Source organism: Lytechinus variegatus, chromosome 1 (assembly GCF_018143015.1).
Source record: "Lytechinus variegatus isolate NC3 chromosome 1, Lvar_3.0, whole genome shotgun sequence".
Lineage (NCBI taxonomy): Eukaryota > Metazoa > Echinodermata > Echinoidea > Temnopleuroida > Toxopneustidae > Lytechinus > Lytechinus variegatus.
In genome coordinates, this window is record NC_054740.1 from 84,080,881 (window position 1) to 84,096,083 (window position 15,203).

The window sequence follows — 15,203 nt, forward strand, 5'->3', positions numbered from 1 at the left end:
TAAATTTCGAAATGTTTAGATGGCCCCTCTCTCCACACCAAAATATCAATAGTTTGCTTCATTACTTCACAAACCAAACAATATCCATTTATGGCTCTTTGTCAATCAGCAAAAGCTCAAATTTTCACTTCATCCAGTTCTTCCCCCTTCCACAAATATGAGAAATATTATGACATGACTAGTGACTATTATCTTATTTCCCCTAAATGGTGTACATTTATCAACATATTTATACCTATAAGGATGATATTCTTGGCTAGATAGGTCTATTCTTTATGTACAGTACATCTATTATTATTATTATTATTTTATTTGGCATTTCAAAAAACAATAATACAAACAGATCAGAGACAAGATCAATCAAAATTGTTCATGATAGAGAAAATAATGATCTTGATACAAATAAACAGAGCTTAAAGATACAGGCAACAAACTAAATTCTGTATAAACATAATTATTGAAGTTGAAGGTGAATACTGCATGGTTTTATAAAGACAAAATCTGAAAATGATAAAGAGACAGAGAGAAAGAGAGGTCAATAATCTTATCCATATTGAATACATTTTACAGAGAAAAAAACACTCTTACATCCTTTCTGGTGGGACTATCTTACTACTAGACAATGGGGGGAAACGTCCACCAGCTGAAAAATGAGAGCATGTGTCAGCACTGAAGTTGAAAGAATTTCACTTTTCAAAGTTCAAGGACCTTAAAAGCAAGTGGTTGCACTTCCTACTGTACATTGACTTCCTATCTCATCAATTATTCTGAATCCATTACCCTAATATCAATATGTGATAAAAGAAGATTTTTTTTTAAGAACCATGAAAATGAACCCAAACTATTTCTTGAGGAGATAATTGCTTTGATCTACAGTATAGGCCTAATTTAAGTAGGCTACATTAAATCATTTGATTTCTGATGATTCATTTATTTACATCAACGTGATCATGCTAATCATGTTTTCCTTTTGATATTAAAAAGAATGTCAGGAGAATTAGATACATGTAGATCAAGGCCCATTCCCTGCTTCATGCTTAGAGTACAAGAATGAACAAAATAGAAACGGCTTCCAATATTTTGTAACTTCAAATTCTTCAATAACACAAATCAAGACAAATTAAAAGTACTCTGTATTTTTCCCCAAACCTTGAACTATCCTACATGTTTATGTATATGTAGAATGTAGGGCCTATCACATTAAATTTTACCCTTTTTCAAGTTTCAATAAAACTGTGATGTGGTTCTAAAACACAATAAAAATACAAAAAATTGTACCAACAACAATTGTCTTTAATACACCATGTGTATTGTGTACAATTACAAATAAAGTGATTGATTGCTTGAAATCTAAAATTCATGTCACAAAGCCTATTAGCTGAGGTATGAAACCTGAACTGAGCGATAGCTCAGTCAGTAGAGCGGGGGATTCGTATTCTGGTGACCCGGGTTCGATTCCCACTAGGTGCGCTAGTGCCCTTTGGTAAGGCATTAATCCTCAGTACCAGGTCCTTCGGAGGGGACTTTAAGCCGTCGGTCCTCTGGTTGCTTGCTTACAAGCATTCATGCTTTCTTAGCAATCAGGTAAAAAAATCACCACATCCATCCATATTCAAAATTTCATGATCACAATGTCATGCTTTATTATTTATCAACTTCATGTTATCTATTTCCTTTCAGGAGAATAATGCCTAATGGGTGTTTCATAAAGCTATTCGTAAGTTAAGAACGACTAGTGATCCTTTTTTATGGTAAATGGTATGTTCATTGGGGATGGTTTATCGCGTAAGGGTTCACTAGTAGTTCTTAAAGACGCTCTTAACTTACGAGCAGCTTTAGGAAACGGCCCCCTGGTGTTTCACCAATTTTCATTAAAAGTGAAAATATATACCGGTACTTATTTTCCACATAGAGCTCTAGAGACCTATAATCTAATTTTGTTTCAACCATTAAATCATCAAATCAATCCTTTACTGAATACAGAGAAATAGGACTTGAAGAATAAAAAGTGTCAAAACCTGTTTGAGAACAAATATTCAAAAACTCCTCTCTCAAACCTCTCAAACAAAAGACATTACTCAAGCAAGATGATGTACATGTAGCTTGAGAGAGGAGTTTTTGAATATTTGTTCTCAAACAGGTTTTGACACTTTTTATTCTTCAAGTCCTATTTCTCTGTATTCAGTAAAGAATTGATTTGATGATTTAATGGTTGAAACAAAATTAGATTATGCTTATTATTTCTAAAGGCTGACTGACAATGTTATTCTTACCCAGCTTTTAGATATATCAAAAGTATGGATGGAGGTTAAAAATACAGTTCATCCAGAATGATTCAACTCTTGATAATTATGTGACAGGAAATGATTCCACATTGTGAAGCAACCAACCTTGGCCGAGTTTAACAATGAATGACAACTCTTAGGACACTGGGATGGGCATGCATAAACCAATATAGACAACTCTGCATGTTGAGCCAGTTTACGTGTAGGCCTATCTACATGGCAGAAATCGTTTTGTTCAGAGAAGTACATGTACATTCACTTTTCATAATTAGCTTGGGATACATGAAGCCTTCCTTGGAAGTAACTTTCATTTAAATGAATGATGTCCTTCCAAATTAAGATTTAAAATGTAGGACAGACACTTCTCATGGTTAAAACAAGTCATGCCAAGTGATGCAATGTATCATGGGAATATAATATGCAAATGCTGAATTTCGCTTAATGCAAAAAAGAGGGTTTGATACAGAATTGATGCTCTTATTCATTATTCATGTGTAAATGGATATTGATTATTACAAAAAAAAGTTTCTTGGCTTATCTTCAGGATGTCATTTCCACACTACTTATGGTCTTATAGCTTGACATTTCATTTGTGTTTGATTCCTGTTTGTTTAAAAAAAAAAACATTTCAACAGTTGCGAATGATGAAGTGCTTAAATTTCAATTGATAACCAGTCACTCCACCATTCCAAAAATGTAATGAAAAACCCCCCAAAAGTACATTGTCTATGATGCTGTCTTACATGTGATTCATGTTACCAGCTGTTCTTTTTTTCATAGATCACTTCATTTCTGCATTTAGCCTAATTATTATTATTTGATAAGTCATTGATGACATGTTTTGTAGAATTGGAAGATAAACTTGAACTTCAACAATCACATTTATATGTTAAATGACATGGTTAAGCAAGTGTAACTTAGCCTCTTATACCTATTGACAGACTCATGAGCATCACTTGTTACTGTGTTAACATTCATGACATTAGTCTACCTTAGGTTCTGGAATTGGAAAACCCATATCAATAACAAATTGATTCCTGTTGCCATTTCCAAAATCTTAAACTGTGAAACAGTTCCACTGGGCTATGGCTGAACAACTTGCACAATGAGAAATGAAATATGATTGACATAATCCTAATTAATGCCAGTGGATGGAACTGGGAGAATGTAAACAAACACTTTCTATGCATTGACATTGTTTAGTTATCCTAGTACTATAACAATGACTTACCAAAAATCAAGAGACAGCTTCAACTAGAAGATAGTTAATCTTATAATCCACAAATCATGGGAACACTCCGTTTCCAATGACAATACTGCCTTTTTTGTTGGACAATCCAGTGGTCTGCAGAGAGGCGTTATATCATTCATTCATGCACTGCACGGTATAGGGTCTATAACATCCCGTTCCAAGTGTTTACGTTTGCAACGTGAATAGTGTTTCACAACGTGAAATAGGCATATACCACTCGTAGTACTACTACCGTACAATAGTCAATACAATCCAAAAAAATGAAGAGTTTGCGAATCACGAGACTCGTCAATGTCGAGTTCCAACACATTCACAATCAAACAAAAGTACTCACATAGAAGCTGCTACCTATGTTAATACACTTGTCCAAGACAAGCAACTTGGTCCGTCCCAAATTCCCGAAAAATCAAATTTTCAAAGTTTTTCCTCTGAGCTCTGTATACGTATTATGTTCTAGGTCAGTACAGTTTTGAACATGCTCGAGCGCAGAGCAAAACATCCGAATCACACACTATATGGCCACAATTGGTGTTCGTGCGTCGAAATAAAATAACTTGAAACTAACAATTCATTACTCTGTTTTTACTCTTTTAGATTATTCGATGCTACCATCAATCAATATTTGTTACTTTTATGTAGCAATATTCGATACCACTGTAATAGATTTGGACAATTCACAGAAAAGCGTAACATCTTTCGTGTCAGAGAGTGAGTGATTCGTCCGATCCAGGCGAACTGGATGCATGTGGCTGCGTGTAATCTATTTCGCAATTTGTAATGCTTACTGTTGAAGTATGTCATTGATTGACAGTCAGTGTGTTGCAAAATGTGGATGATAATAGGATTGCTCGATATAAAATTAAATATTCAATAGAAGTAAACTAATAATAAAACATGACTAGACCATGGTAGATGTTGGATGGACACCATAAGGCTTGGATGGCTTCGACCTGACAAACGAGTGAAAATGTATGGCTTCTTCCGCGGGCTTCTTTTCCTCTGCCGTGTTGTATCACTACCAGACCTCATCTTAAAATGGTACCGTGTTTTGGGTTGGGTGTAGAGATTTTTTTCGGATATTTTTTTAACGAATATACAACTTTCTTAATGAAAATCTGTTTGAACTGTATGTTTCCCTGTGTACTGACGATGTACGCATTTCTTACTAACGGTGAAGGTGTAAGACTTTATATATTAAGAAGGCTTTATTTTTATGTTAATCTTGGTATTTGCCGTTAATATTCCCTTATTCCTGCATTTGGATACGAAGCACCTGTTCCTTTGCCCGTTACGCGCATTGGTGAATACATAGTGCAGAGCGAGCAAGTGTCGTATGCGCATGTGCAGTTCAATTAGGCGTAATTGGTGCGCACCTCTATCTTGGTATTTTGAGCAGGGAGGGGACAAAGCATGGTGCCGCATTGAAAAAGATATTCGACTGATTCATTGCACAAATACATTGTTATGAATCCTTTTAGGGTTCATGTGCAAATACCAAGCCATAGTGGTCAAATTCTCATTTGTATGGGCACCGTTATGAAAAAAAATCTTCATTGTACATCAGTGCACACATGTAAATTTCAACTTTTTGAGCATCATGAATGACTCTGAAAAGAGCTTTCCAGACCAGTTTTACCACCATCTATACTATGTCATTATATATTTTTGAATTCCTTAATATTTGTTTATTGTGGTATTTACGTGGAGCGTTGTGGCCCAGTGGATTAGTCTCCGGACTTTGAAACAGAGGGTCGTGGGTTCAAATCCCAGCCATGGCGTAGTTTCCTTCAGCAAGAAATTTATCCACATTGTGCTGCACTCAACCCAGGTGAGGTGAATGGGTACCTGGCAGGAATTTATTCCTTGAAATGCCACCGCGCTGTAAAAGGCTACGGGGCTAAAGCCAGGGTAATAATATCCAAGTTCTTTGGAAGCGCATAGAGACGTTATTTATAATGTGTTATGCGCTATACAAGAACTGTCTATTATTATTTATTATTATTTCTTTCAGATAGAGAACAAACAAAAGACATGTGATAACTCTAGATTTGAACCTATTAGTAAAACTCTATATATTGCCTGAATATGATTACATATAACTAAAATGTTTACATATTAAAAAAAACACAAAATATTACTTGACTATTCGGTATATTTACCGCTGCAGGAATTCTACCGAATAGTCAAGTATTTTTTTACCATACTGCTGCAGTATTATGTTAAAATGTTTGATTTGAAGATATCTACATGTAATGTGCATGACAACTTGAACGGCGATAACTACTCCTATATACACATTGCATGAGTCATTTTATTTCTTTTTCAATTTCAAGCCTGTTTCCGTTGAAATCGGGTGTAATACAGGATTCGCATAACATAATTTTCCAGAATATTTTGCATACTACGGACAGAATGATAAAGAAGTCAATGGTAGCGACACACCCACTGGTTCTCATCTAGGTCAATGATTTCTGAATTATTAAAACAAATATATCTTCCTAAAACATAAACGTTATTTCACAGCCTCTTGAACATATGAAAATCACCATTAATGTCACCCAATCAAGACTTCTTTATCATATTTATGATTAAAATGAACACTTTCGGTGTGTGATGTGCGGATCACAATGTGTATTTTTGAGTGGATGTGAGATGAGGATTTGTTTTATATTTTATGTAGGCAAGCCTTTCTTATAGTTTGAATTATGCTCAATTTATTCAAATCAACATGCTGTTGGGATGTACTTGACCTTTAAGATGAGGGGTCAAAGAAGAAGCGTGATAACTCAGTTGGTACAGGGACGTGATAGAGGGGGTGTTCTACCAAGTCCCGTAACAAAAAGGAGTTTATTTTCAATTTTTAGTGGTCTAATGCCAAATCGTCTAATTACCACATCTTCTACTATCACTTGGTATACCATCAGTTCGTCCACTATCCACATGGTCTAATTGCCATTTCGTCTAATAACCAGTTGGTCCAATAGCCACTTAGTACATACACCATTTGGTCTAATACGTGATCATTGGGCGAAATGAATGAAAATAAAATGGGTATTAGACCAACTGGTTATGAGACGAAATGGTCATAGACGAAGTGGTGATTAGACGAAGTGATGATTTGACCAAACGGATACTGTACAAAATGGTTGTTAGACCATGGACCTACTCTAGTAGCTCCATGGTTAGACAAAATGTTGATGGACGGAAAGATACTAAACTTAATGAAGGTAGACCAGGTGATGAGTGGACGAGTTGGCAATAGACAAATTGGCACTTTACCACAAAAAAGGTTGCGATTCGTAGACAGTAACTCCCTACTCCCCCTGATACACCCACACACACGCACTTGCACACACACACACTCCACATTCCCTAACAATTCTGTTGGAGGAAAAGACCGTTAACGCACGACTTGTTCTTTTATCCCTGGTCTTTCATAATTATGGTCAAAGGGATAGTTAAGGTACAAAAGAATTTTATGATTTATGATCTAATAAAATATTTTATGGACATTTTTAATAGAGATCCGATTCAAATTATTTCTCTTTCTGGCTCTAACATCTCTTGGAAGAGGGCCAGAAATATTTATTCTTTTATGTGGTTCTATGGCGACAGTTTGTATAAAACAAAATAAAAGAGAGATTGGGTTACTAACTCGTTTTGTAGCCCAGAATTTCATCCCGATTACATTCATTCTTTCAAAAAACCTCACCTTTGTTTATAAACTTCAATATTATATGGATACAACGTCGACAGTACTTCATATTTAACTCAGACAAGGGCCTGGGGGAGGAGGGACACTTTAGGCACCTGTAACATCCTACACGACACAATGTGGCATTGCCCCCACCCCCCCCCCCTCTCTTGTCACGCTTGTGTGACACCTTTAAAAAATAAAGATGAAAACGTGTCATTTTTTCAAGTAAACGCCTTTTCTCTCTTTGTTGTTGCGTGTCCACAAAAATTACAGTGTCCCTAATTCTAAAATTCTAGATCCGCCTCTGGTTTCACCTTATTCCAGATCTCACAAAGAAAATTTGTTCATTTACTCGTATTTCAATATATTAATTTATACACTAATCAATAATTCATTGTTTTCTTTTATTCATTTTTTTATATTTATTTGTAAATAAATATGTAAATTCGTATTACCCATCAAATGAGTTGTTTATTTATCTTTCCAAAATCGTTTTTCTGTGCCTCTCTCCCTTTTTTTTAATTATTATTCTTTCAATATTTGATCTATATTTTTCCTTTACTGTTGCCTCTTTTATTACTCCATTAAGCTATCAAATCATTAATATCTGCATCTAATGTACATGAATATTAATTTGCTTATTGTTACTTCAATTGCTAAAGTGATGACACTGTGTGGTTTGTCCCCCCAAAAGAGCATTTTTTTAATACATTTTTTACATTACACACGGTGTGGCGGCTGAGGGGTGGGGGCGAACACCCTTCTGAAAATAGTGAAAATGAGAGAAAAGGGGAAATAGAGAGAGGAGAAGAGAAACAGGAATACTGTACAAGATGAGAAGTCTGATTTGTGTCAGTTTTTATTCCCATTGTTAGTCAAAACTAAGAAACAAATATGACGCCGCAACCCCCCTCCCCCCCCCCCCAATCAAAAGGCGGTTCCATGACATTTGCTCCGGAGGCAATTGCTTCGATGGAAATTGTGGTCGTTGAGCCAAATGTATCCCCCATCACTAAATAAACCATAATCCTTATTTTCATATTATTCTGAACCAAAAATTATATTACAACCCTAACTCTAACCATATGGCTTTTGAGATATTAACACCGGAACGAATGTTCTGTCACCCAAAAGGCCACCCTGAATGTACCCCAGGAATGTACATCGGAAGGAAGGACAAGAAATCTCCACATAAGGTGTCCATGTTTTACTGCATAATATTATCTTTCATTCAGCGGTACAAAAGGTATCACAATATATTGAAGATTATCACGAAAATACCTAGATTAAGCAAGCGAGTTCTAATGCTGCTTTTGAACGCCAACTCGTACATTTTGAACGTGTAGAGACAATTCACTCTAATTCTATTTCTATTATCAATCATTTCAAACGAACAAAAATATAGCAATGAAAATGCATTTAAAATTTTTCACTGATTGAAAAATAAATGTAAGCATTCATTTATCTAAATGAGTGCATATTTTTAGTACAAATATCAAATTTTATGATAGATTTTGACATGATATCCAGAAAAAATAACAAATTTCATCCTTCTCTCTCTCTCTGCCCCCTTTTCTATTTTTTTTTCTGTGGTCGTTAATTTTTTGGGAAGCGCCCCAAGCCCCCCCCCCCCCCATCTGTACGCCACTGCTGGCAGGTCTCCGCATTATAAAAATATTTTGAATATATTGTGTAATATCTGAACATGGACACCATTATAAGAATGTATGAACTCTGTTTGACATATTTGATATGCAACTCATCCTAACATATACGATAATGTTTTATTCAGCATATTTTATATATATATTTTTTTTTGGGGGGGGGGTCATGATTAAATCGATACCCTGTCCTCATGGTTTTGATAAAAGTGAAAATTGAAAGAATCTAGTGAGGCTTGTAAGGGGTCAGACAGAGACAGGTTGTTACCTCCCTGATTTTTTTTTCAATAAATGCAGAAATATGTATCTAAAACGTTGTATATGCACGCATGTGAAATCCATGACCAACTCTCGAGAAATTTCGATTTTTTTTTTTAATCCATTGTGTTCTCAACTCTGCCACTCCACTTTGTTTCCCTCAGTGACACTGCGTTTTAACCTACATGTAGATAGAACGAAATCAATGTAGGCCTACATTATATGATATACCATATATTCAGAACACATAATTTCATTCATTTAAACGGTTCATTTTCGGTTACACGTTTAACAAATATGAAGAACATGTTTATGTTGTTACTTTTACACGATATTCAAAGGTACTCGCTACTCAGAGGTAACAATTATGATTCGACGGGTTCACCGTTTAACCTACATTACCAGCGCTGGCAATGACAGATAGATGCTTAGAGACTCATTGCTAAGATCCTAAGATAATCTTCAGTCAAAACTTAAACATGGCAAAACAAATACACAGATTCATCATTCAACGCATTTGTATATAGAAAACGATCCCGCCTTTTTTCTCCCCTCCCCGAAGTTTAAAAACATAAAATCTCATTCACCTTCACCATGGACCTACTACTCTGACTTGCCTTCACAAACGAGACACGTGCCCTGTTCGATTCACAATAACTACATTTCCACAGGATTTTCGACTGCCGCCTCAACTACATTGTGGATGAATCCAGCTTATATAAATCAAGACACCCTAAAAAAATTAAGATAAAGCAGAATATCATGATTGTTCATAGGAGAAAATATAGAGGAGAAGAAGAAAAAAAAATACTGATAATGATGGTGGAGGTGGTGGTCGTGATGACGACAACGAATGTGATGATGAGGATGGTGGTGATGATGAGATGATGATGATGATGATGATGACGATGATGATGATGCTCAAGGCGACGACAGCGATGGGGATGACGTTGAAGAAGCCTACATATAGTGACAGGCCTGTACAGGATATTCAATGATTTGCCAGAGAAATATTGACATGTCTACTACCACTGTTCCTAACAGAGTTGTGTTTTTTCTATCATCTCGAGCTCTTGCCATCGTATGAAATCGCAAGATTGATAGAGCCCCGTGTATAAAAAAATCATATAAGGAGTTGTAAGACTAGGTTTGACCTTGAGTTTTCCTTACTCGACGCAAGGGAACTATCTTTTCTTCTCAAGTTCACGGTTGAGGTGCCGATCTCCAAAAAATGATGTCAAATGCAACCGGTCTAGCGTGATTTAAAGTTTCCGCTTTTGATCAAGGACACTTTCTTAACCTTCACTATTCTTACATCCAGACATTCCAGAATGTTGGATTAAAAAGAAATATAAATATAAACCGTGGTGCTGTAGTTGGCAGCTGACCCGGTCGATTACTAAAAACCAAACATAATTGTATAGGCCTACATGGCACCATAATCGTTGCTGAAAAGTGCTAATAAAGTGAACTGGTCAGTTTCAGTTCTTCATTTTTTAAACATGTACCAAATTGGTTAAGATTTCAACAATAAAAAATGTACCCTAATATCGATGCCCAATTACTTTGTTCGCTTCGCTCCCCTCTTTCTTATGATTATTAAAATCATCATTCTACATTTTTCACCATCTTTTAACCTTTCCGAAAATTTCTCTGCGCAGCCGTGCAACAGGAACCATGAAGGAGACATGTCAGTTTTTACACGATCAGAAATGTTTCTTAACATCTCAACCTATACCAAACTGTTGGTAAAAAAATCAATTTGTTTGACATTCAAATTTCTTTTAACTAACCGTTGGTAGGTTCATATGTTAACCAACCTAATATTTTTATTCTGTGAGTGTAGTCTTTGTCAGAAAGAATCAAGATGTCGTCCATTGGTATAAGAAGGGGGGGCATAACTTTTAACCAACAATCTAAACGCGTCAGATAAATGGAAGTATTTCATTCTCTGTGCTTGGTCACCAGTCGCGGATCCAGGAGGGGGCCGAGCCGGCCCCGGCCCCCCTATTTTTTGACAACCTGCAGAAAAAAGTGTACTCTTTACCTTGATAGAAACTACGAAAAACAGAAAGAAAGGTAAGAAAGAGGTATTTTACCCATGATGGGTAATTTACAGCCTCGTAACGACCGGCCCGACCCGAAAGGATACCAAAAAAAAAGGTGAGGGGAAGAATTGGAAAATAGACTTTATATAAAAATTTTCGCTCGCGCTTCGCGCTCGCATTGCCTGTGTAATGAATCCCATTCAAGAGGGTTAAATGACACTAATATATAACCAATATATATACAATATATCCAGTTCTGATATCAATTTGCACACAATTTTTTTTAGCTCGCACATCAAGCTTTCATTATTTTGTTTGATTTACACAAATTGTTAATGTGTATCAAAATGTTCAGCTCGCGCTGCGCGCTCGCATTGTTTGATTTGTGAGAAACCTATGCTCTTTGGAAATTCTTACCGGAATTTGTCAAAATGCTCCTTTATCATGTCAGTATATCAAAAAATTAAGCTCATGCTTCGTGCTCGCATTTAATTGTTTGAGACACACAGCTTGTTTATTTAAATAAAAACGCGCTTAGACTGTTCATTTTTTTCAGGTCGGAATATAAGAAATTTTGAACTCGCGCTTCGCACTCTCATTATTTAATTGGTGATACTTGTATCCTCTTCATTAATCACTAAAAACAGTCCTAATTGAGTCACTTTTGACGTTACTATAATGATAACATTGCGGCTCGCGCTTCGCGCTCGCATTGTCTAGTCGGATACTTATCTTTGTTCATGATTATAAAAACTGCTCTGAATCTTCAGTTCTAAGGACATAAAATATCAAAGATTTTTAGCTCGCGCTTCGCGCTCGCATTATATATTAAGACCACATGAGATACCTTATAGTGTTTTAGCAATAAATACTAACATATACTTAAAACTTCGGTCTTAGTTAGGATTACCCCTAAAAACCAACAAAAAAAGCTAGATTGTAGCGGCCAATCAAAAAAATGTTGATCTTAATATTTTTCGGCCCCCCCCCTATTGGCGAAAGCTGGATCCGCCCCTGGTCACCCCCAGCATGAAGGCGTGTTTGACAAACTTACCATTGATTAAAACTAATTATCACTTCAAGACTGGAAAGAATTAATTCTTAAAGGTCCTAGCGAAACTCAAAGGGAAATATCCTTCTCATTTGTCAAGGGTGTCTGCCCTCCCCGCGGGGAACCTTTATACGAGGAAATAATTACACAGTCTAAGAATACAGACCAGTTATCTTTGGTTTCATATCATGAAAGTAGATGGTCTCTTTTAAATCACATTTTTCAAAGACAAGTTTCCCTTTCTCATTACAAATAATTTGTTTTGAACAGTTCGTGGTTAACAGCTTCATGTTCAACCCTTATGATGGAATTAACTTTTTATTTTCTATTGTTAATTCTGACTAAAAAAAAACAGTACAGAAATTGTTCTGGGAAATCTCATAAATAAATAAATGCATAGATAAATAAACAAATGAATAAATGAATACATAGATGAATAAACAAATAAATAAATGAATGGATAAAAAAAATGAATAAATCCATAAACAAATGAATGAATGAATACATACATACATACATACATACATACATACATAAATATTATACGGGTCCCAGCCTTGCTGGATATGTAAAGAAAACGGTCATAGTTATAAACACCCTCTATCGTGTCAATGGGTAAAAACACCAATTCTACCCATAATACATTTCGTTGATGATGGTTCCATCCAAGAATCATAATGGTAGTTTCAATATCCATTGTTCTGCCATTCAGAGCAGTGGGTGAATTTCGGAAATATAATTGCCTTCATGGCGTGCTGTTTTCAGCTATCCGATACCTTCCATTGAGTCCAGTGTTATGAATTAAAAATCAACCTCATCGGAAACAAACCATTCTCTTCTCAAATCAAACTTGGCATTTGTCCAATTTTAAATGTATAACGTTATTTCGACCTGCCCCAATTGAGATCAACCTATACATTTTCCAGGAATTACAATTTGCGGGTTGTGTGTCCGCGATTTTTATCACCCAAAATAGTGACATAAACAATTATGGATGGGACTAAAGCTGATACAAAATATGGAAAATGACCGACCTGAAGGGGTAAATAGGGCATAGTCATGATAGTGTCGCTATTTCCAAAACTTTCGAGATACCACCTCCCCCACCCACATGCTGGTCCACAGGTCATGAAGCTGCCCCACATCTTTCCCAATTCCAATTTCGGCCAAAGGTTTCTTGCAACCAATGGAATAGTCAGATGTGGTTCTCAAGCCTGGGCTGAAGAACAACTCCCCCTATTTTTTAAGCAAACATCATCCCCTCTACAGAAAGCAGAAAAGATTATTACATATGATTTTGTTTTGATGCAAAAAAAAAGAAGAAGAAAGAGTGTGGATAAACCAAAATAACTAGAAAGAGAAAACATCGTACATGCCCATACTTGTATTTAATGCGAAATCATAAGTGTAAGTCAGCGTGAAGCGGGAGCTGAAATATTTTTGAACTGCGTCCTGAAGACGGGACATTTAGTTCTATTGAATAGAACTAAATAATAAATGCGAGCGCGAAGCGCGAGCTTATCTTATTTATATACTGACCAAAAGGGATATTTTAAAGACAGACTGTCAGTTTTCATGAACAAAATAAGCATCCAAGAAACCCAAATGCAAGCGCGCAACACGAGCTGAAATTCGTCTGTAATTCAGAACTTTAAAAAAAATACATTTTAAGCACTTTTTATAATCAATGGGATGCGTATCAATGATTCGAGCCCGAAACTCGATTCGAATCGCGCTGAAAACTATTTTATCGATTCTGATGAATTCATCTTTACATAATTCAGGGGTGCCCACTTTAGATTAAAACACTGTATTTTTATAGGGGCAAGGTTACACTGCAAACACTGGAATCTATATGTCCACACCAGAGAAGTGTCAAACAACACCAGTTTCGTTTTGCTCTAACACCAGATAGGTGTTCATACACTACAATTTATGCATGCAGCATCGGTTTGATTCCAAGCTGATTCAAAACTTCTCTGGTGTGGACATAATAGATTCCGGGCTGGTGTTAAATCAACACCGGAGTTTTTGCAGTGTATCTTTTTTTTTACATACAAGATATGAGTGCATTATGCATTCACGCAACCAATCCATCTCTGTTCAATGTCCTATATTTGTTCATATTCTTCATCTTATTCTTTTATTTTCGTATTCATGGTAACATAATCAGTATTTTTCCTTTTTTAGGTTTTTGTAGAATTTCTTCAAGAATTCAGCAAATATGAAAATGGCAAGAAATATTTGTAATATGTCTATTTGCAAATACGAAAACAATCATACAATAATAAGAGACCTGTCAAGCATGTAATGCTTGGGTTGAAGTGCATACTGAATTGGCATATCATTGCGATTTCTGTAAACAAAATACATGACGGAATTCAACTTTTCTATTTTTATAATCATATCTGAATGAGTGTCAGTTGTTATTGCTATTTCTGTTTACAAAATATTTGAAGGGGGTCAATTTTTCTATATTTTATAATCGTATTTTAATCAGTGTCATATTATTGTTATTTCTGTAAACAAACAATTTGAGGGTTTCATCTTGTCTATTTTCATGATCATATATAATTGGCATACTATTGCGATTCCTGTCAATTCAAATTATATGAAGGATTCATTTTTTTTTACAATCATCTGAATCAGTGTCATATCATTGTAATTTTTGCAAACAAAATATTTGAAGGATTTCATGTTTTCTAATTCATTGGCATAGGCCTATTACTGCGATTTCTGTAAACAAATTAATTCAAGACATCTGAATCAGTGGCATATTATAGTGGCTTATGTAAAAAAAATTGAAGGATTTTGTCATTTCTATTCTTATATTCATTATCATAATTGTCGAGAAATTCGGTCTATCAACGATTCTTTCCGCGAAATAAAAAATCAGAGAGCAAAGAGCGTTGCAGGTATACGGATACTCGGCTATAGGCCGAAGCTTACCG

At 35.6% G+C, this 15,203-nt stretch overlaps 1 long non-coding RNA gene across 5 annotated transcripts in view; it reads right to left on the reverse strand.

Annotated features, from left to right (window-relative positions):
- The window catches only part of LOC121425727, a 97,694-nt gene extending 93,312 nt beyond the window's left edge, over nt 1–4,382 (reverse strand). For 3 of the 5 annotated variants that reach the window (XR_005971532.1, XR_005971534.1, XR_005971533.1), the window contains exon 1: nt 3,517–4,338. This is a non-coding gene — a long non-coding RNA (uncharacterized LOC121425727). Of the gene's footprint in view, nt 1–3,516 lie in introns of all 5 variants that reach the window. The other 2 variants (XR_005971540.1, XR_005971529.1) reach the window with 2 other exon arrangements.
- Nucleotides 4,383–15,203: the final 10,821 nt, after the last annotated feature.